This window comes from Stomoxys calcitrans, chromosome 2, assembly GCF_963082655.1.
Source record: "Stomoxys calcitrans chromosome 2, idStoCalc2.1, whole genome shotgun sequence".
NCBI lineage: Eukaryota > Metazoa > Arthropoda > Insecta > Diptera > Muscidae > Stomoxys > Stomoxys calcitrans.
The window spans coordinates 57,132,433-57,155,925 of record NC_081553.1 but is presented as its reverse complement, the minus strand read 5'-3'; the positions used below and the strand labels follow the sequence as shown (position 1 = coordinate 57,155,925).

Sequence of the window (23,493 nt, the reverse complement as noted above, 5' to 3'; positions counted from 1 at the left end):
ACATATCAATGAGTGCAGTGCGATTCAAGTTTTAGGCTGAATGACAAGGGATCTCCTTTTTATAGCCGAGTCCGAACGGCGTACGACACTTCTTGGGAGAAAAGTTTTTACATGGCATAGTTCCTCCCAAATGTTGCCAGTATTGGGAGGAGAAAACAAACGCTGAAAATTATCTTTGATGGGGCTAAGTTCGGCCGGGCCGAATTTTGGGAACCCATCACCATGGAATCTGCTAAAAATTTATACGAACTAAATTTAGTTAAAGTGCATTATTTTATTCAAAAGGGTGATTTTTTTAAGAGCTATAGGAAAGTTTTTCCAAAAAAAAAACAACACACATAAAATTCAGAAAAATACATGAAATCTTTATTTGAATCGATAGTACGGTCCATATAATTAAATGTTTGAAGGTACTGTTGACCGTGACCATGCCTCAAATGGTCCTTTCGCTTAGTCCAATTTTGGCGTACTCTTTCCAACATTTCGTCCGGTGTCTCACGAATAAATGCTTCAATGTTGCCTTCCAATGCGTCAATTGAAGCGTGCTTTTCGGTGCACTTGTACATGTACTTTAATATAGCCCCACAAGAAATAGTCACATGGCGTTAAATCGCATGATCAAGGCGGCCAATTGACCGGTACCGAACGTGAAATAAAATGTTCATCGAACTCGCCTCTCAATAAGTCCATAGTTACTCGAGCTGTGTGACATGTAGCACCGTCTTGTTGAAACCACATGTCATGCAAGTCAAACTCTTGCATTTTGGGCAAAAAAAAAGTTGGATATCATCTCACGGTAGCGCTCACCATTTACAGTTACGTTACGAATTGCATCATCTTTGAAGAAGTACGGTCCAATGATGCCACCAGCCCATAAATCACACTAAATTGGCTGCATTGGTAGTTCTTGCAATGCTTCGGCCGAATCTTCACTCTAAAATCGAAAATTCTGCTTATTTTCGTACCCATTGAGCCAAAACTGTGATTCGTCGTAAAATGGAAGAAGCGCCGGTCTCGGCTATAAAAAAAAGTCCCTTATCATTGAGTTTAAACTAGAATCGAAAGGCTTTCATTGATGTGTGAGAAGTGTGCCCCTTCTCGGTTCCTGGGTAAATTTTTACTCCACTCCCAAATACCTTTCTCTTGGGTCCTATATTAGCGTATTAGAAAATATTTCCGGGTTAGAGAGACACTTGGCCCTTAATGTAAATAAACGCTTCGTGCTCCACTTTCAAATAAAGGGTGATTTTTTTGAGGTTAGGATTTTCATGCATTAGTATTTGTCAGATCACGTGGGATTTCAGACATGGTGTCAAAGAGAAAGATGCTCAGTATGCTTTGACATTTCATCATGAATAGACTTACTAACGAGCAACGCTTGCAAATCATTGAATTTTATTACCAAAATCAGTGTTCGGTTCGAAATGTGTTTCGCGCTTTACGTCCGATTTATGGTCTACATAATCGACCAAGTGAGCAAACAATTAATGCGATTGTGACCAAGTTTCGCACTCAGTTTACTTTATTGGACATTAAACCAACCACACGAATGCGTACAGTGCGTACAGAAGAGAATATTGCGTCTGTTTCTGAGAGTGTTGCTGAAGACCGTGAAATGTCGATTCGTCGCCGTTCGCAGCAATTGGGTTTGTGTTATTCGACCACATGGAAGATTTTACGCAAAGATCTTGGTGTAAAACCGTATAAAATACAGCTCGTGCAAGAACTGAAGCCGAACGATCTGCCACAACGTCGAATTTTCAGTGAATGGGCCCTAGAAAAGTTGGCAGAAAATCCGCTTTTTATCGACAAATTTTGTTCAGCGATGAGGCTCATTTCTGGTTGAATTGCTACGTAAATAAGCAAAATTGCCGCATTTGGAGTGAAGAGCAACCAGAAGCCGTTCAAGAACTGCCCATGCATCCCGAAAAATGCACTGTTTGGTGTGGTTTGTACGCTGGTGGAATCATTGGACCGTATTTTTTCAAAGATGCTGTTGGACGCAACGTTACGGTGAATGGCGATCGCTATCGTTCGATGCTTACAAACTTTTTGTTGCCAAAAATGGAAGAACTGAACTTGGTTGACATGTGGTTTCAACAAGATGGCGCTACATGCCACACAGCTCGCGATTCTATGGCCATTTTGAGGGAAAACTTCGGAGAACAATTCATCTCAAGAAATGGACCGGTAAGTTGGCCACCAAGATCATGCGATTTGACGCCTTTAGACTATTTTTTGTGGGGCTACGTCAAGTCTAAAGTCTACAGAAATAAGCCAGCAACTATTCCAGCTTTGGAAGACAACATTTCCGAAGAAATTCGGGCTATTCCGGCCGAAATGCTCGAAAAAGTTGCCCAAAATTGGACTTTCCGAATGGACCACCTAAGACGCAGCCGTGGTCAACATTTAAATGAAATTATCTTCAAAAAGTAAATGTCATGGACCAATCTAACGTTTCAAATAAAGAACCGATGAGATTTTGCAAATTTTATGCGTTTTTTTTAAAAAAAAAGTTATCAAGCTCTTAACAAATCACTCTTTACATTTTAAATGAGCTCCATAATGGCATGATCGGTAAATAAGTGTTTTTTGAGGGTGAGATGGACCCCAGGGACTTTGTCCCGAAAATGAGTATTAATTTCCCGAAAATCAATCAATTTAAACATCAAATAGCTTTTAAATAATAGGGAGGTGTTTTCGGGTGGGGCAGTTCCCCTAACACATGGCTCTTCAATTGGATATCAAATTCACTTTTTTCTCTCAGGCACCTTTCGTTTGAGCTCCATATTGTCGTGGTTGGTCTTTATACCCATTTGGCGGGTTTTGGGCGGCCCCCGAGGGCGACCTCCCATTACTTGGACCTAATTTTGTATGCCATATTTGTAATCTACTGTGGTATACTTTTCATTTGAGGCCTATATTGACATGAACGTCGAATATATCTGTTGAAAGGAGTTTTTGGATTAGGGACACCCGCTGGGCATTTGGACCCAAATTTTAATACGATATTCACTTTCTAGTCTCCAAAACTTTTCATTCGATGCCCATATTGTGCCTATCGGTCCACTTTTGGTTTTGGATGGCGTTCTTGGGGTAAGGGGGAGGAACCGCCTCCATCCGATATCTAAAAATTATATAGCCTATGTTTCCTTCCAGGCAAACTTACACAATCTGCGAAAATATTAAGAAAATCGGTTCAGCAGTTTTTGGTTCTACGGAACAAACAAAAAAACCAAGTCCCATATACTCATGATGGGTTATACTCCCATTAAAAGCCTTTTTGGGGGGAAGGGGGACCCCTTATACTTCGATCTGATTTTATATGCCAGATTCGTAATCTACTTCCGAATACCTTTCATTTGAGGCCCATATTGACATGAACGTCCAATATGTTTTTTTGCGGGAATTTTAGGGTTGGAGGCATACCATATTCGTATTCATTTCCAATATCTTTCATTTGATACCCTTAATGTCCCGATTCGTCCACTTTTGATTTTGTGTGTTGTTTTTGGGTAAAGGGGGAGGGTCCATCCCCTTCCGAAATCAACAAACCATATATTCGTAATCTACTCCCGAATACCTTTCATTTGAGTCCCATATTGTCATGATCGTCCAAAAACCCTATTTTAGGGGGTTTTGGGGTTGGGGTGCCCCCTACAGTTACTTGGACCCAATTTTTAATATGAAATTCGTTCTCTATTTCTGAATATCTTTCATTTGAGTCCCATATTGTTACGATTGGTCCACTTTTATTTTTGGGTAGTACTTTTGGGGTAAGGGGGAGGGTCCGCCCCCCCGTCCGATATCAAAAAATGATATAGCCTATGTTTTTTTCCAGGCCAACCTACGCAATCTGTGAAAATTTTATGGTAATCGGTTCAGCTGTTTCAATTCAATTCAATTTTATATATAAGATGAATATGATGACCAAAGTTTGGGGTAACTCTATCGCGGTGAATTACTCTTGGAAATGGTGTAGCTTCATATCTAAGTAGGTATGCATTTTTTTGCTCAATAAATAAATATTTTAAATTGTTTAACTTAGCTGGAGGTGTGAATTAAATTACGACTGCGGCTTTGAGAGATACCCAATAGCAAAACTCTCTGCTCGCCCATTAATTAATAATCAAAAGAAGAAGACTTGTTTTAATCTAACTCGCGCCGAATTAACTCACAAAAACGTCATCGACGTTTAAAACCATTTCGGTTCAATTCAACGTAGACTTAAAGACCAAGCGAGTTGTTAGTCTATGATTGATACGCAATTTACTATGGCTTCATAATTCAAAAAATTTCTTTTGTTTGTTTTTTTTCTTAGAATCGAGGTATTCACCGATTTGACGGTTTATACACTGCGCGTGTAGAACGTTTTTTTTTTGTATTTTCAAAATTAAAATTTAAAAAAAAAAAATAAGGACTCGTTTATTTTTGCAATACATTTACTTTTTGTGCATCGTTTGGAATTTTGATTATGATTTTTTTTTTATTTATTAAAAATATACAAAGTTAAGCTTTATATTAAATCGGGTGTTTAAAACTTTAAAAAGCTATGTAAAAACACGGATATAAAAATCATCCTATTTTGTTATAGCTTCACTACTATGTCCATAGCTATATCTAAATGGGAGATGGTCTCGGATGGCGAGAGGCTTTGTAAGTATTCTTCGATGCTTGCTCATCCACTACGCAACCTTTTCAACCTTGCTTACCATGCGGGTGTTTTCCCAGCGCGTTGGAAGGTTGCGAACGTTCAGCCCATGCCCAAGAAAGGTGGGGCGAACAACCCTACGAATTACCGGCCAATTGTGATATGCTCCGCGCTCTCCAAGGTTATAGAGAGTATGGTTAGCCATCATCTTGGCAGATACTTAGAGTCCAATGGGTTCCGCAGAAATCGCTCTACGGGAGACCCCATGGCATTTTTGTCGGAACGATGAAGTCGCTCTATCCACCAGTTTGGTGAGAGTAAGGTCGTGGCTCTGGATATCTCCAAGGCATTTGATAGGGTGTGGCCCGGTGCACTTTTATCAAAGCTTGTCGCTTTTGGTGTCGGTAATAACTTTGTTCGATTTATATCGAGCTTTCTCAGAGATCGCGCTATACGAGTTGTTGTGAATGGGTTCTCATCAGATGAGTATACATTGACCGCAGGTGCGCCACAAGGCTCTGTCCTTTCCCCTTCCCTTTTGATACCCACCACCGTAGGATAGGGGTATATTAATTTAGTCATTCCGTTTGCAACACTTCGAAATATCAATTTCCGACCCTACAAAGTATAGATTTCGGATAGTCGTAAAATTCCAAGACGATTAAACGATGTCCGTCTATCCGTCTGTCCGTCCGTCTGTTGTAATCATTCTAGAGTCTTTAAAAATTGAGATATTGAGTTGAAATTTGGCACAGATACGTTTTTTTGATGCACGCTGGCTAAGTTCTTGAATGGGCCATATCGGACCATATTTGGATATAGCTGCTATATAGACCGATCTGCCGATGAAGGGTCTAATGCTCAAAAAAACTTTATTTTTCATCAGATTTTGCTGAAATTTAAAGCAGTGAGTAGTTAAAGGCTTCCCGACAACTAACCCCAATATGGTTCAAATCGGACTATATTTAGATATAGCTACCATATAGACCGATCTGCCGATAAAGGGTCTGAAGACCATAAAAGCTTTATTTAGTACCCGATTTGGCTGAAATTTGCAACAGCAGGTTATTTTAAACCTCCCGACATCTGAGCCAAATATGGTTCAGATTGGACTATATTTAGATATAGCTGCCGTATAGACCAATCTCCCGATAAAGGGTCTGAAGCCCATTAAAGCTTTATTTTTTAACTGATTTCGCTAAAATTTGGAAAAGTTAGTTACTTCTAGCCTCCTGATACCCGACCTAAATATGGTTCAGATCGGACTATATTTAGATATAGCTTCCATATAGACCGATCTCCCGATAAAGGGTCTGAAGGCCATAAAGGCTTTATTTATTACCCGATTTCGCTGAAATTTAAAACCGTGGGTTATTTAGAGCTTCCCGACATCTGACGTGAATGTGGTTCAGATCGGACTATATTTAGATATAGCTGTCATATAGACCGATCTGCCGATAAAGGGTCTGAAGCCCATAAAAGCTTTATTTTTTAATCGATTTCGCTGAAATTGGCAACAGTAGGTTATTTAAAGCCTCCCAACATCTGACCTAAATATGGTCCAGATCGGACTATTTTTAGATATAGCAGCCATATAGACCGATCTCTCGATAAAAGGTCTGAAGGCCATAAAAGCTTTATTTATTACCCGATTTCGCTGAAATTTGCACAGTAGGTTATTTTAAGCCTCCTGACATCTGACTTAAATGTGGATTTGATCGGTCGATATTTAGATATAGCTTCCATATAGACCGATCTCCCGATAAAGGGTCTGAAGGCCATAAAGGCTTTATTTATTACCCAATTTCGCTGAAATTTAAAACTGTGGGTTATTTAGAGCTTCCCGACATCTGACGTGAATGTGGTTCAGATCGGACTATATTTAGATATAGCTTCCATATAGACCGATCTCCCGATAAAGGTTCTAAAGGCCATAAAGGCTTTATTTATTACCCGATTTCGCTGAAATTTAAAACCGTGGGTTATTTAGAGCTTCCCGACATCTGACGTAAATATGTTTCAGATTGGACTTTATTTAGATATAGCTGTCATATAGACCGATCTACCGATATAGGGTCTGAAGCCCATAAAAGCTTTATTATACCCTCCACCATAAGTTGGGGGGTATACTAATTTCGTCATTCTGTTTGTAACTACTCGAAATATTCGTCTGAGACCCCATAAAGTATATATATTCTTGATCGTCGTGACATTTTATGTCGATCTAGCCATGTCCGTCCGTCTGTCCGTCCGTCCGTCCGTCCGTCCGTCCGTCTGTCTGTCGAAAGCACGCTAACTTTCGAAGGAGTAAAGCTAGCCGCTTGAAATTTTGCACAAATACTTCTTATTAGTGTAGGTCGGTTGGTATTGTAAATGGGCCATATCGGTCCATGTTTTGATATAGCTGCCATATAAACCGATCTTGGGTCTTGACTTCTTGAGCCTCTAGAGTACGCAATTCTTATCCGATTCGAATGAAATTTTGTACGGCGTGTTTTGTTATGATATCCAATGACTGTGCCAAGTATGGTTCAAATCGGTCCATAACATGATATAGCTGCCATATAAACCGATCTTGGGTCTTGACTTCTTGAGCCTCTAGAGTGCGCAATTCTTATCCGATTGGAATGAATTTTTGGCACCAAGTATTTCGTTATGATATCCAACAACTGTGCCAAGTATGGTTGAAATCGGTTCATAACCTGATATAGCTGTCATATAAACAGATCTGGGGATTTGACTTCTTGAGCTTCTAGAGGGCGCAATTCCTATCCGATTTGGCTGAAATTTTGCATGACGTATTTTATTTTTACTTTCAACAACTGTGTCAAATAAGGTTCAAATCGGTTCATAACCTGATATAGCTGCCATATAAACCGATCTGGGATCTTGACTTCTTGACCCCTAGAAGTCGCAATTATTATTACCGATATGTCTGAAATTTTAAACGACGGATCCTCTCATGACCATCAACAAACGTGTTTATTATGGTCTGAATCGGTCTATAGCCCGATACAGATCCCATATAAATCGTTCTCTCTATTTTACTTCGTGAGCCCCAATGGGCGCAATTCTTATACGAATTGGCTGAAATTTTACACAGGTCTCCAACATATAATTTAATTGTGGTCCGAACCGGACCATATCTTGATATCGTTTTAATAGCAGAGCAACTCTCTTCTTATATCCTTTTTTGCCTAAGAAGAGATGCCGGGAAAAGAACTCGACAAATGCGATCCATGGTGGAGGGTATATAAGATTCGGCCCGGCCGAACTTAGCACGCTTTTACTTGTTTTTTAATCCATTTCGCTGAAATTGACAACAGTAAGTTATTTAAAGCCTCCCAACATCTGACCTAAATAAGGATTGGATCGGTCCATATTTAGATATAGCAGCCATATAGACCGATCTCTCGATAAAAGGTCTGAAGGCCATAAAAGCTTTATTTATTACCCGATTTCGCTGAAATTTGCCACAGTAGGTTATTTTAAGCCTCCTGACATCTGACTTAAATGTGGATTTGATCGGTCGATATTTAGATATAGCTGCCATATAGACTGATCTCCCGATAAAGGGTCTGAAGGCCATAAAAGCTTTATTTATTACCCGATTTCGCTGAAATTTAAAACCGTGGGTTATTTAGAGCCTCCCACAATCTGACCTAAATAAGGTTCAGATCGGACTTTATTTAGATATAGCTGTCATATAGACCGATCTCCAGATATAGGGTCTGAAGCCAATAAAAGCTTTATTTATTACCCGATTTCGCTGAAATTCAAGACAGTGAGTATATTAAGACCTCCCAACATCCGACCTAAGTATGGTTCTGATTGGACTTTATTTAGATATAGCTGCCATATAGACCGATCTGCTTATAAGGGGACGATCTGCCTATAAGAGACTGAATGCAAAATCTGCCCATGAACATTCCAAACTTCTCACATATCAATGAGTGCAGTCCGATTCAAGTTAAAGCTCAATGATAAGGGACCTCCTTTTTATAGCCGAGTCCGAACGGCGTGCCGCCGTGCAACACCTCTTTGAAGAGAAGTTTAACATGGCATAGTACCTCACAAATGTTGCCAGCTTTAGGAGGGGAAAACCACCGCTGAATTTTTCTTTCTGATGGTCTCGCCAGGATTCGAACCCAGGCGTTCAGCCTCATAGGCTGACATGCTAACCTCTGCGCTACGGTGGCCTCCGAAAACTCAGAAACGGCTGAACCGATTTTCTTGAAATTTTCACAGATGGTGCATAATGACCCCGTGCTGAAAATATGGTACTAAATTTTTTGATATCTGAAGGGGGGGGGGGGGGGGGGCGGACCCTCCCCCTTACCCTAATTTTCAGAAACGACAATATGGGACTCAAATGAAAGGTATTTAGGATGAGAAAACGTATCTGATATCCATATATCGAACCAAGTGCTAGGGGGACCACCCCAACCCCCAAAACACCCCTAAATCGGACATATTTACCGACCATGGCAATATGGGACTCAAAGGAAAGGTATTTGCGAGTAGAATACGAATCTAAAATTCAAATGTGGAACCACGTTTCAGGCGGTCCATCCCATCCCCAAAACACCCCCCAAACATGACTTATTTACCGACCATGGGAATATGGGGATTAAATAAAAGGTATTTGAGTGCAGGATTAGAATCCGATATCTAAATATGAGACCAAGTGTTTGGAGGGCCGCCTCTTCTCAAAAACCTCCCCCAAAGGGGACACATTTACGACCATAGCCACATAGGGCTCAAATGAAAAGTATTTGGGAGTAATGCACAAATCTGATATCAATATTAGGGAAAAGTGTCTATGGGGCCACAAAACAAACACCCCCAAAGGGAAACAATTTTTCGACCATGCCAATATGTGGCTCAAATGAAATGTATTTGAGATTAGAAAACTAATTTGACAACCTATTTTGGGGCCATGTGTTTGGGGGACGCCTCGTCCTGTAAACTCCTATTAAGCCAATGGTAATATGGGGTTTAAATTAATGGCATTTGAGAGAAGAGCAGGATGCTGATATTTTTTCAGGGCCAAGTATCTGGGAGTACACCTTACATCCAAACTTAAATTCGTAGACCAATAAAGACCATATGGGATTCAGATAAAGGCACTTATATTGTTAAACTGTTAGTCGTAGCATGGTATTTCATTAAAAAATCTTTAATTGTCGAAAATAAATATTCCAAGGAAACTTTTGTTCCATATAAAGTAAAAGAAGGCGCAGCGGAGCGGGCCCGGCTCAGCTAGCTGCATATATGTACCAAAAAAAAAAACAGTCTTTTGTTCTACAAAGTTGAATAGTGACATATATATTAGACCACTGAATGTCCGTGACGAATTTGGGTGCACAAGTTATCCAATTTTCAACGGATTGTGGCGAAAGGGGGTTTTCATATACGCCCGAGTTGGTGGGTATCCAAAGTTCGGCCCGGTCGAGATCCATCAAAATTGATTCAGAATTACATATAGCTCACACTTTTTACTTTTAGGACAGGAATAGGGTATTATACAGTCCGCACTTTTGCCTTTCCTTACTGGTTGATGATAAAAATTTGCATTCTCAGTATTAGGTCAGAAACTTATAAAGCAGCCCTCGTATTTTGAATCTGCAAATTCAATTTCAATATCGCCATTCATTTTCTATTGGTATAATTTTAACAGAAAGTGAATGATCGTTGGACTGGAAATTGCTATTTTTTTCACTAGTGGCGATCATAAATAATACCAAATTTTTGGAATTAGCACATTTGCGATAGACTTAAATACAAAAGGTAGACTTTGTGTAAACCCCCTTTTGTGGATTAAATACGCGCAACAATTGAACAAGGGTTCTTTTCTCATAATTTTGTAGAACCATCAAGAATCTGCATCATCGTATATCTAATAGACATCTAACAACTTTTTATACCCACCACCATAGAATGGGGGTATGCTAAGCTAGTCATTCCGTTTGTAACACATCGAAGTATTCGTCGAAGACCCCGTAAACATAAAACCCCGTGAACATATTCTTGATCATCTCGACGCTCTGAGTCGATCTAGCCATGTCCGTCCGTCCGTGTGTCGAAATCACAATAGCGGTCGAAAGCATAGAGCTTAAAATTTTGCACATGTACTTAATATTGATGTAGGATGATAAGGCCCAACCTGTTGGCTGATATATTGGGTTGCCCAAAAAGTAATTGCGGATTTTTTAAAAGAAAGTAAATGCATTTTTAATAAAACTTAGAATGAACTTTAATCAAATATACTTTTTTTACACTTTTTTTCTAAAGCAAGCTAAAAGTAACCGCTGACAACTGACAGAAGAAAGACTGCAACTACAGAGTCACAAGCTGTGAAAAAAATTGTCAACGCCGACTATATGAAAAATCCGCAATTACTTTTTGGGCAACCCAATATTTGCAGGGAATTCTTCCCTGCCGGATAGCAATCAACCACTCCCCTCAGTAGATAATGTATCTGGCATCATCCCCCAAATATTTTTTCAAACTCGTGGAGTTAAAAGGCTTCTTGAAAATCTAGAGGTAAATAAATCCCGGGCCCGGATGGCATATCGACACTTCTCTTACGCAAGTCTTCTTCGACACTTGCTTGTCCATTACGCAACCTTTTCAATCTTGCCTACCGTTCGGGAGTCTTCCCGGCGCTTTGGAGGGTTACGAACGTTCAGCCAATACCCAAGAAGGGTGAGGCAAGCAACACTGCAAATTATCGGCCAATTGCGATATGCTACGCTCTCTCGAAGGTCATGGAGAGCATGGTTATTCACCATCTTGTGAGGTATTTAGAGTCTAATGGCCTTCTTAGCGACCAACAGTATGGGTTCCGTAGAAATCGCTCTATGGGTGGCACTTCTGTCGCAACGTTGGAGTCGCTCAATCCACCAGTTTGGTGAGAGTAAGGTTGTGGCTCTGGATATCTCCAAGCCATTTGATAGGGTCTGGCACGGTGCACTCCTATCAAGGCTTGTCGCATTTTGTGTCGGTAATGGCTTTGTTCGATTTATTTCGATCTCTCTCAGAGATCGCACTATTCGAGTCGTTACAGATGGGTTCTCATCCAATGAGCGCAAATTGACCGCAGGTGTACCCCAGAGGGCTGTGTTCTTTCTCCTTCTCTTTTTATATTTAATTTTCATCAACGATCAGTTGCGTCAGACATCGAATCCGATCTACTCATTTGCGGATGACAGTAATCTCTGTCATTCGTAGTCATTCGACCATAGCCCAAGTCCTCGAGAGATTGAGGACAAGAGGCGGCTTATGGACGATACACTCTGCCAGGATTTGCTGGCAATTTCAGAGTGGGGCCGAATGAATCGAGTAGATATTAATGCACGGAAGACTCAGTGCTGCTTGTTGTCACACAAACTATTCGCTGACCCATTACGATTATCTTTGTCTATTAACGGTGTAGATGTTGAGCAATCAGAAGCTCTTGATGTTCTGGGCATGAAAATACAAAGTGATGTCCGTTGGGCTAAACATGTATTCGAAGTGTCGAAAGAAGCATTCAAGTGTTTAGGCTTCCTTAAAGGGTGTAAGAATTACTTCATTCCGTCTGATCTTCTTAACATCGACACCACTTTCATAAGGCCGAAAATGGAGTACAACTCACATGTATGAGCTGGAGCTTCAAAATCATCTCTGGAGCTACTGGACCGTGTACAGAGGAGAGCGATGGCGTTGATTGGGGACAGTGGGGTATCCAACTCTATTGCCTCCCTTCATCATCGTCGCAATGTGGGTTGTTTGGCGTGTGTTCGTCTGATATTCGTCTTCTTATTCCTGATGTAAGGATGTATGTCAGGAATACTAGACATTCCAGGAACTCACACCGGTTTGTAATTGATTGGCCAGCAGACCGCACAATGCATTATAGAGAGAATTCTTATTTCGCCCGAACCGTTCGAATGTGGAATCGACTTCCGGCTAATGTTTTTCCCACCCACTTTGACATACAAGAATTTAAGACAAATGTCAATAAGCACTACATCCTTTCCCCCCCTCCAAATCTTAATTTTCTCTCGCCAACGCAATGCACTGCATTCAAAGGGGATGACATCACCTGCGTATTGGCCGACAAAAAAAAAAAAAGTTTGTTCGATTTGGCTGAAATTGTGCATGTAGTGTTCTCCTAAGACTTTCAAAAACTGTACCAAGTACGGTCTAAATCGGTATTTATCCTGATATATCTTCCATATACGATTTGACTTCTTGAGACCCCAGAAGCCGTAATTTCTGATTTGGCTGAAATATTGCATGTGAGGTTCTGTTATGACTTCCAACAACTGTGCCTAATACGGTCCAAATCGGTCGAGAACCTAATATAGCTCCCATATAAACCGATCTCCCGATTTGACATCTTGAGCCCCTGGAAGCCGCAATTTTCGTCCTATTTGACTGAAATTTAGCATGTAGTGTTCTGTTATGACTTCCAACAACTGTGCCTAGTACGGTCCAAATCGGTCAAGAACCCGATATAGCTCCCATATAAACCGATCTCCCGATTTGACTTCTTGAGCCCTTACAAGCCCCAATTGTTGTCCGATTTGGCTGAAATTTTGCATGTAGTGTTCTGTTGTGACTTTCAACAACTGTGCTAAGTACGGTCCAAATTCGTCGATAACCTGACATAGCTTCCATATAAACCGATTACGGACATTTACTTCTTGAGCCTCTAGAGGGCGTAATTTTAAACCGATTTGGCTGGAATTCTGTCTACTTTTTTTTGTTAAGACTTTCAATAATTATGGCCAAGTATGGTCAGAATCGGTCTTTAAACTGATATAGCCCCCATATAAAACGATTTCCCGATTATGCTTCTCTAGCCTATAGAGGGCGCAATTCTTATCCGATTTGGATGAAATTTTGTGCAACGTCTTTTCATATGACATGCGTGTTAAATGTGGTCAGAATCGGTCTTTAACCTGATATAGCTCCCATATAAACTGATTTCCCGATTTTACCTCTTAAGCCTGCATAGGGCGCAGTTTTTATCCGATTTGGCTGAAATTTTTAGCCTCTAGAGGGCGTAATTTTAAACCGATTTGGCTGGAATTTTGCATACGGTCTTTTGTTAAGACTTCCAACAATTATGGCCAAGTATGATCAGAATCGGTCTTTAAATTGATATAGCCCCCAAATAAAACGATTTCCCGGTTATGCTTCTCTAGCCTATAGAGGGCGCAATTCTTATCCGATTTGGATGAAATTTTGTGCAACGTCTTTTCATATGACATGCGTGCCAAATGTGGTCGGAATCGGTCTTTAACCTGATACAGCTCCCATATAAACTGATTTCCCGATTTTACCTCTTAAGCCTGTATAGGGCGCAGTTTTTATCCGATTTGGCTGAAATTTTTAGCCTCTAGAGGGCGTAATTTTAAACCGATTTGGCTGGAATTTTGCATACGGTCTTTTGTTAAGACTTCCAACAATTATGGCCAAGTATGATCAGAATCGGTCTTTAAATTGATATAGCCCCCAAATAAAACGATTTCCCGATTATGCTTCTCTAGCCTATAGAGGGCGCAATTCTTATCCGATTTGGATGAAATTTTGTGCAACGTCTTTTCATATGACATGCGTGCTAAATTTGGTCTGAATCGGTCTTTAACCTGATATAGCTCCCATATAAACTGATTTCCCGATTTTACCTCTTAAGCCTGTATAGGGCGCAGTTTTTATCCGATTTGGCTGAAATTTTTAGCCTCTAGAGGGCGTAATTTTAAACTGATTTGGCTGGAATTCTGCATACTTTTTTTGTTAAGACTCTCAACAATTATGGCCAAGTATGGTCAGAATGGGTCTTTAAACTGATATAGCCCCCATATAAAACGATTTCACGATTATGCTTCTCTAGCCTATAGAGGGCGCAATTCTTATCCAATTTGGATGAAATTTTATACAACGTCTTTTCATATGACATGCGTGCCAAATGTGGTCTGAATCGGTCTATAACCTGATATAGCTCCCATATAAACTGATCTCCCGATTTTACCTCTTAAGCCTGTATAGGTCGCAGTTTTTATCCGATTTTGCTGAAATTTTTAGCCTCTAGAGGGCGTAATTTTAAACCGATTTGGCTGGAATTCTGCCTACTTTTTTTTGTTAAGACTTCCAATAATTATGGCCAAGTATGGTCAGAATCGGTCTTGAAACTGATTTAGCCCCCATATAAAACGATTTCCCGATTATGCTTCTCTAGCCTATAGAGGGCGCAATTCTTATCCGATTTGGATGAAATTTTGTGCAACGTCTTTTCATATGACATGCGTGCCAAATGTGGTCGGAATCGGTCTTTAACCTGATACAGCTCCCATATAAACTGATTTCCCGATTTTACCTCTTAAGCCTGTATAGGGCGCAGTTTTTATCCGATTTGGCTGAAATTTTTAGCCTCTAGAGGGCGTAATTTTAAACTGATTTGGCTGGAATTCTGCATACTTTTTTTGTTAAGACTCTCAACAATTATGGCCAAGTATGGTCAGAATGGGTCTTTAAACTGATATAGCCCCCATATAAAACGATTTCACGATTATGCTTCTCTAGCCTATAGAGGGCGCAATTCTTATCCAATTTGGATGAAATTTTATACAACGTCTTTTCATATGACATGCGTGCCAAATGTGGTCTGAATCGGTCTTTAACCTGATATAGCTCCCATGTAAACCGGTCTACTTGTCAGAAGCTTTAATTTTTGCTGCCCTGGTGGTGGGTTCCCAAGATTCGGCCCGGCCGAACTTAGCACGCTGTTACTTGTTTTTATTAGCCGATTATAATTTATTCGCTGGATGCCATTTAACCGGATATTTAGAAGTTAACCGTCGAAACATGTGGAAGATTCGAATTCAGAATCAAAAAAAAAAATTATTATCCAGTGGGTTTGAAGAAAACAAAACACAAAATATATCCAACTCGAACGCGCGAATGATTGATGTTGAATATTTGTTTAATTTATGTACGTCAATGAAACATATTTCATCAATAAAATTAATAATTATATGCATAGAATACGGGGAATATATTCAAAAAAAAAAATTTATAATGGAATTTCAATGAAAGGTATGAGGAGAACAAGTTTTAAGACTTTTGTTTTAAAAATAAAATATCAAAGAATTTTTGCCGTAAAAGTCAATTTCTCAAACGATTTTCTAAAATTTTTTAAAATAGAATTTTGCAAATTTTTTTATGAAAACAGAATAAAATCGTTTAAGCAAGCCTGTCTTTATACAGCTGATATGCATATGAATACAAAACACAGCTCAGAATACTATTAATAATATGATCATGGTCAGAAGCCAGCTGCCAGCTGCACACCCATCCTTGTTTGGCATTTTTTGATTTTATTCTATCACTTGCGTAACTTGTTTTAATTTGTTAACTGTAATCAATTTTGAACACTCTATGATAAAAATAAAACTATTTTAAAATTATTATTATTTTTCGATTACATAAAATTTTCGGCCATTTAGCTCATCTCGAGTGAAAAATTAGCATACCATTAAACAAGGAAAAGTGTGCTAAGTTCGGCTTGGCCGAATCTTAGATACCCTTCACCATGGATCGCATTTGTCAAGTTCTTTGCCTCGTATCAAACAAAGGATAAAGGATGAAAATTGCCATGCTTTTGGAGCCATATCAAGTTATGGACCTAATTGGACAATACGTGCCTTAGATATTGGAGATCATAGTTCAAGTCATTGTGCAAATCGGATAAAAACTGCGCCCTATACAGGCTTAAGAAGTAAAATCGGGAGATCAGTTTATATGGCAGCTATGCCAGGTTAAAGAGCGATTCAGACCATACTTGGAAGTCTGAACAAAAGATCGCATGCAAAATTTCAGCCAAATCGGTTTAAAATTACGTTGTACAAAATTTCAGCCAAATCTAATAAGAATTGCGCCCTCTATAGGCTAGAGAAGCATAATCGGGAAATCGTTTTATAGGGGGGCAGTTTAAATACCGACTCTGACCATACAATTATGGCCATAATTGTTGGAAGTCTGAACAAAAGATCGCATGCAAAATTTCAGCCAAATCGGTTTAAAATTACGTTGTACAAAATTTCATCCAAATCGGATAAGAATGGCGCCCTCTATAGGCTAGAGAAGAATAATCGAGAAATCGTTTTATAGGGGGACTATATTAGTTCAAAGACCGATTCTGACCATACTTGGCCATAATTGTTGGAAGTCTTATCAAAAGACCGTATGCAAAATTCCAGCCAAATCGGTTTAACATTACGCCCTCTAGATGCTCAAGAAGTAAAGGTCCGTAATTGGTTTATATGGCAACTATATCAAGTTATTATGCAATTTGAACCGTACTTGGCACAGACGAGGCAATTACTGAAAATAAGTTAGAAGGAGGTCAGTATAGCTTTCGGTATCATAACGGGACACATACACTCATAGAAAAAAGTTGGCTGAAAATAGTAAACACTATCTGCTGAATATAAGCAGTTAATTTTGCTGCTATTGTAGCAGTAGTTCTGCTATTACAGCAGTAGTACTGCTATTTCAGAGCAGCACGCTTACTGCTAAAAAGTCTGTTGTTTGCTGAAAATGAATGAACCTACCACCATGGATTCTGGTAAACATTTATACTAAATAAATTTAGTCGTTGGGCATAATTTTATTCTGCATACCTAACTTCTGTCAAACTTCAGCAAAATTAAAGCTTCTAGGAACCGAACAAGGATGATCGAGAGACCGGTTTACACGGGAGCTATATTAGGTTATAGATAGATTTTGGCCGTATTTGGCAGAGTTATTGGAAGTCGTAACAGAACATCGCATGCAAAATTTCAGCCTAATCGGACAAAAATTGCGGCTTGTAAGGACTCAAGGAGTCAAATCGGGAGATTGGTTTATATGGGAGCTATATCAGGTTATACATTGTTTCGGAACGTATTTGTCTCAGTAGGTGGAAGTCATAACAGAACACTATGTGGAAAATTTAAACCAAATTAGACAAAAATTGCGGCTTCCAGGGGCTCAAGAAGGTAAATCGGGAGATCGGTTTATATGGAAGCTATATCAGGTTATAGACCGATTTGGACCGTACTTGGCATAGTGTTTGGAAGTCACAACAGAACACTACGTAAGGACTCATGAAGTCAAATCGGGAGATCGGATTATATGGGAGCTATATCAGGTTATAGACCGATTTGAACCGTATTTGGGACAGTTCTTGGAAGTCATAACGGAACAACGCACCCCAAGATATAGCTTCTAGATATTGCTTCTATATAAACCGATCTCCCGATTTGACTTCTTGAGTCCCAGGAAGCTGCAATTCTTGTTTGACTTGACTGAAATTTTGCACGCGGTGTTTTGGTATCACTCCCAACAACTGTGCTAAGTATGGTTTACCTCGGTTTATAACCTGATATAGTCAAGAACCAACCGATCTTGGATCTTGACTTCTTTAGCGTTTAGAGGGCGCAATTCTTATCCGATTTGGCTGTCATTTTGCATGTGGTGTTTTGGTATCACTTCCAACATCTGTGCTAAATATGGATTGCATCGGTTTATAACCTGATATAGTCAAGACCCAACCGCTCTTGGGTCTTGACTTCTTCAGCTTTTAGAGGGCGCAATTCTTATCCGGTTTGGCTGTAATTTTGCATGTGGTGTCCAAATTTGTTCTTACTTAGTAATCAAAACCTTCTAGTAAAAAGGACCTATATCTTTAAGCATTTATTATATAATTAGCTAATTGTATTCAAATGTAATTGAGGCCATTTAATACATTTATGGTTTCTTGCTCATTAAATAATTCTATTCCGAAGTAGTTCTTCGTGAGTTCTTGGAATATAGGACACGTTCCCAAGAAATGTGCAATGTCTCCAACTTGGCGGGTGTTGCATAAGTTATTGGGTTGCCCAAAAAGTAATTGCGGATTTTTTAAAAGAAAGTAAATGCATTTTTAATAAAATTTAGAATAAACTTTAATCAAATATACTTTTTTTACACTTTTTTTCTAAAGCAAGCTAAAAGTAATTGCTGATAACTGACGCAAGAAAGATTCGATAACAGAGTCACAAGCTGTGAAAAAATTTGTCAACGCCGACTATATGAAAAATCCGCAATTACTTTTTGGGCAACCCAATACATGTTTTGATGCTGTACTCGTTCATTTTTCTCGTCTTTAGCGGTAGAGTGTCGCTTAGTGCTCTGAATATGGCTGATATTTGGTATTTATTTATTTAGACACTAGCTGACCCGGGCCCGCTCCGCTGCGCCTTCTTTTACTTTATATGGAACAAAATTTTCCTTGAAATATTTATTTTCGACAGTTAAACATCTTTTAGTGAAATACCATGCTAACTTGACTAACAGTTTAACAATATAAGTGCCTTTATCTGAATACCAAATGAACTTTATTGGTCTACGAATTTTAGTTTGGATGTAAGGTGTACTCCATTCTTAAAATACTTCATTTCAGTCCGGTATTCTCATGATGTCTGATTTAGTGGTGTTTTCGGGGGAGAGGTGATCCCCCAGATACTTGGCCCTGAAAAAATATCAGCATCGTGCTCTTCTCTCTCAAATACCATTTTTTAAACCTCGTATTGTCATTGGTTTAGGGTAATTTACACGGCGTCCGCCAAACACATGGCCCCAAAATAGGTTATCAAATTCGTTTTCGAATCTCAAATACCTTTCATTTGAGCCACATATTGGCATGGTCGAAAAATTTTTTCCCTTTGGGGAAAGACCATGCCCTAAATACATGGTAATACATTTGGATATCAAATTCGTATTCTACTCCAAAATACTTATATTTGAGCCCCATATCATTTATTTGAACCCCATATTGCAATTTGCTTCAAAATTGGATATCAAATTCGTTTTCTAATCTCATTTAAACTTCTTATTGCAAAAGTCAGCAAATATATCCGGTTTGGGGTATTGGCGCTCCATAAGTTGCGCAAGCAACAAATAGACCACCATATATGGACCGAACAGCGTGACGACTACGACCCCAATCATTTCTCAGAACACTCTTAACCATTCCGGCTACGCAAGTCCTCTTTTCCTTCACCAGATCTAAATGGACCAGGAAACACATCCTATCTAAAACAGTCACTCCCAGATATTTTACGAGCGCTACGTTCCTAATGCTAGCCCACCAGATCGAATCGTGGGTGGACGATTCCGCGACAAGATGCCCTTGAGCAACACTGTAACGGTTTTGTTCTCCGCGACGTCAACACCAACACGATCGCTCCATTCGCGCACAATGCCCATTGCAAGCTCACCGCGAGTTTCCAGAGCAAGTCTGGAATCTCCTTCAACCAGGATGAGCAGGTCTCGCGCATATGCACTGATTTTGAAGGACTATCACAAATATGCCAAGGACATAGTTGGCGCTCGATTCTCTCACACTGTTCTGCACATGGATCCAGGCATCCACAGTGCTCTCTTCCTCCCGAAAGGCGACTTGGTACGTAGAAGTACCCTCCCTGTAGCCCACCCTAAATCTTGTCACCATTATCCTCTCCAATATTTTGCAAGCACAGGGAGGAGATTGATGCCCCGATACGATATCGGTTTGCTCCTGAATCGATCGGGCGATTTAAGAAGGACTACGGCTCGAGCCCATTTCCACGCACGAGGGAAATAGCCTACTTCGACGCATCGTGTCAGGTATAGCCTTCCAAATGCTTTTACACATCTGTCCAGTCATACCGTCCATGCCAGGTGACCTCCCGCTTCTAAGCCGGCAGACACTGTCCACTATCTCGGACCCTTTCCAGACTTGGAGGGGCACGATAATCTCCACACTGGGAGCCTGTTCGTGGTCATTCGCATCGGGAAAAAACGTTCCCATTAATACCCTAGTACATTTGTTCCAAGAATTCAACACATTGTCCCCCACACATTGTCCCCCACACTAAAACCGCCCAGGTCACCCTAAATAGAACCCTGTTGCCCACCGCGCCGCCACACGCGGTATACCTTGCCCCATGAATCATCTCTGCTGTCCTGTACAAATCTCCTAAAGTGATCTTCCTTGCTCCTAATCAACAGTTGCTTGTACGTCCTCAAATTGCTAAGGTAATCGTTTCGGCGTGAGACAAGATCCTCAGCATTGAAACTTCGGGCTTTGTGGAATCGCTTCTTCAGACACCTGACCGTCCGCCGCATTGTGTTCAGCTCACGGGTCCACCCCTTGACCTTACTTGGTTTCGTTTTTCGACGTCTGCCAAGGAGCGCATCATTTACCGCTCTCATCCACTCGTCTACCTTAGCAATTTGGTCATTCATGGTCCTAAAGTCATCTAAAGACAATGCTGATGCAGTCTCCATAAAACTTTCCACATGCAAATTCCAGTTCACGTCTCGATTCTTCCAGCACCCGGATCGTTCAGTCGTTACCCGAGTCCGTCGATCCCTGGAAGTGACCATAATCTCAATCGGATTATAGTCACTTGAACCCCATTCGTCACAAATCCTCCACCTAAACTGGTAAGCAGTAAATGCCGCCCCATTCGCAGCCGTAACGTCAATGTCACTAACGACTGAAGGCCCATCAAAGGTTTACCTCTCGCTCGGCATGTTCAACACACCGACGTCATTCAAAGTCAACCATTCGCTGAGCAACTGCCCAAGATGGCGATTCTCATGACCAAGCGAGTGCTGGGTCATTTTCGAGAACCACAGCGGCGGATTGGTGCTCGCGAGTAGTAGTACCATATCCATATATCCAAGATAGGGCTCTAAGTCGGAGCTAAACCTACAATAGATGCTAGCCAAGAACATCTTATCATACCGCCTTGCTGCACAAATGCAGACTCCCCACTGGCTATAGCTAACCACCGTACAGTCGATGTCGCTGTCATCTACAATTATGGCAGAGTCGCCACCGCTGTCAGTAAAGACTTGCATCTCCCCCGTCCAATACATACGGTTCCTGTACCAGCGCGACCTAGCAACCAATGCTGCGCATGACATGACCCAAATCCTGTGTCACCGCTCTAGACCGCTGGCAATTAAATTGGGAAAATGTAATCCCCATGACTATCCTTAATGTCTAGCGTCGGCCTACCCGCCGGATAGATCGGACAGGCCGCGGAGATCATCATGGGATCCGCCGGCAAGCCCTTGAAAGCACCGAAAGGCCGAAGCCACATGTCCACCCAATCCACAACGGCGACAAACATCACCCTGCATGCGGCAATCCGCACCCTGTGGTCGAAACTCATGCACCGATGGCATGCGAAGACCGCATCCTGCAGCCGGGCGGTGAAGCGGAAGTACGTACGTGAAGTGGACGCTCCCACCTCGCACAACTTATCCGCCACCCTCGGAGTGCACTCCAGGGTGACATTGGCACCGCCACCCTTCGGCTTCCAAGGCGCGGAAGCCAGACGCACCGACCGACACTTGAACTAGACAATACTTACCAAAGACTAGACGCACGGAGGGACAGACGAGAACTCAAATGTCCCTTTGAGTTCTCGTCTCACCAAGGCCGTATTCTACACTGGCAATACATTGACTTTCATCCGAGGCAGACGAAGCAGCACATACCATCTGAAAGAACGGGAAGGGACGAATTTTTAATTTTTTTTGTTTATAAAAGGATAGTTAACGATTTTATATCCAAAGTTTGCCTTTTTCTCGTAATTGTTTGGTAGTTATTAGACCCAGTTTAAATTTCATTTTTTTTAATCTAATTTGAAATTTTCTTTTTTATCTTAACATTTTTAAGGTTAGTTTAGGTTGGAAAGAAGGTGCAGATATTTATCCGCCCCATGCCACTATGGACATACACCCAAGCCAGTAATCAGCTTATACTTACTTACGCCTCAGTAGTTTGGTGGACTGCTATGGAGAAAAAGTGCAACATAAGGACCAAACAACATGTTCAGCGGATATGTTGTCTCGGCATAGGCGGAGAGATGAGAACCACGCCCACTAGAGCACTGGAGACTATTCCAGATATCCGACCCATTGACATACAGTTTAAGTGTGAGGCAGCCACTGCGGCTATGAAACTTAAGGCAATGGGAGAATGGATTGAGGATGGGAGCAGCTCATAGCATCGCGGTATAATCGAGGCGACGATAGGAAACCTGGAAGGAAGGGAAGAGGTTTCCGAACGGATACCTGAGATGAACCTTGAAGACGAGTGCGAGGCACTGCTGCCATCGGCACAGTCTTGGATGGACGGAACCCTAGTATTGCCATCTGGAAGATCACGTTACACAGATGGATCAAAGCTAAACGACAGAGTGGGCCTGGGTGGTATACATTGAGAACCCAGGGACTGAGATCTGTTTTAGACTGCCTGGCCATGAAACGGGTCTGCAGGCGGAGATCCGGTCGATCACGGAATGCGTGAAATGGTGTGGTGCTAACGTGAGGACGTCAAGTGTAAACATCTTTACCGACAGTAAAATTGCTATAAGGGCTATAACAACCAGGACGGCAAGGTCACGAACAGTCTTGCAGTGTAAGAAGGAGATTAACGCCTTCTCTGATGATGGATCGTTTGGATGCCGTGCCATAACGGAGTAAGGGGAAATGAAAGGGCAGACGATTTGGTGGTGAAGGCCAGAGGACTGCCGTCAATAAATTTGGTTAACCCGAAGCCTTTCGGCTATTAATGATGTATATTTTTTTCCTATTTAATAAAATATTTGAGTTTGTATGATGAATTATCATTGAAAACACTTGCCTTATTAATTGAGTGATGGAAGGCTAAATCAACGGAATATGGGGTAAGTAACTAGACAGGCGGAGTGAGAATAGGTAATGGATCATGGGGTACCCTTAAACATTTCAGGACGAAGTGTACCATG

General features: G+C 40.9%; 1 protein-coding gene across 1 annotated transcript in view; it reads right to left on the bottom strand.

The window, feature by feature from the left end:
* The window catches only part of LOC106080656 (serine protease gd-like), a 41,524-nt gene extending 19,388 nt beyond the window's left edge, over positions 1–22,136 (bottom strand). The window contains exon 1 of the mRNA XM_013242098.2: positions 22,093–22,136. The gene's annotated coding sequence lies outside the window, so the exon portion shown is untranslated. The remainder of the gene's footprint in view (positions 1–22,092) is intronic.
* Positions 22,137–23,493: the final 1,357 nt, after the last annotated feature.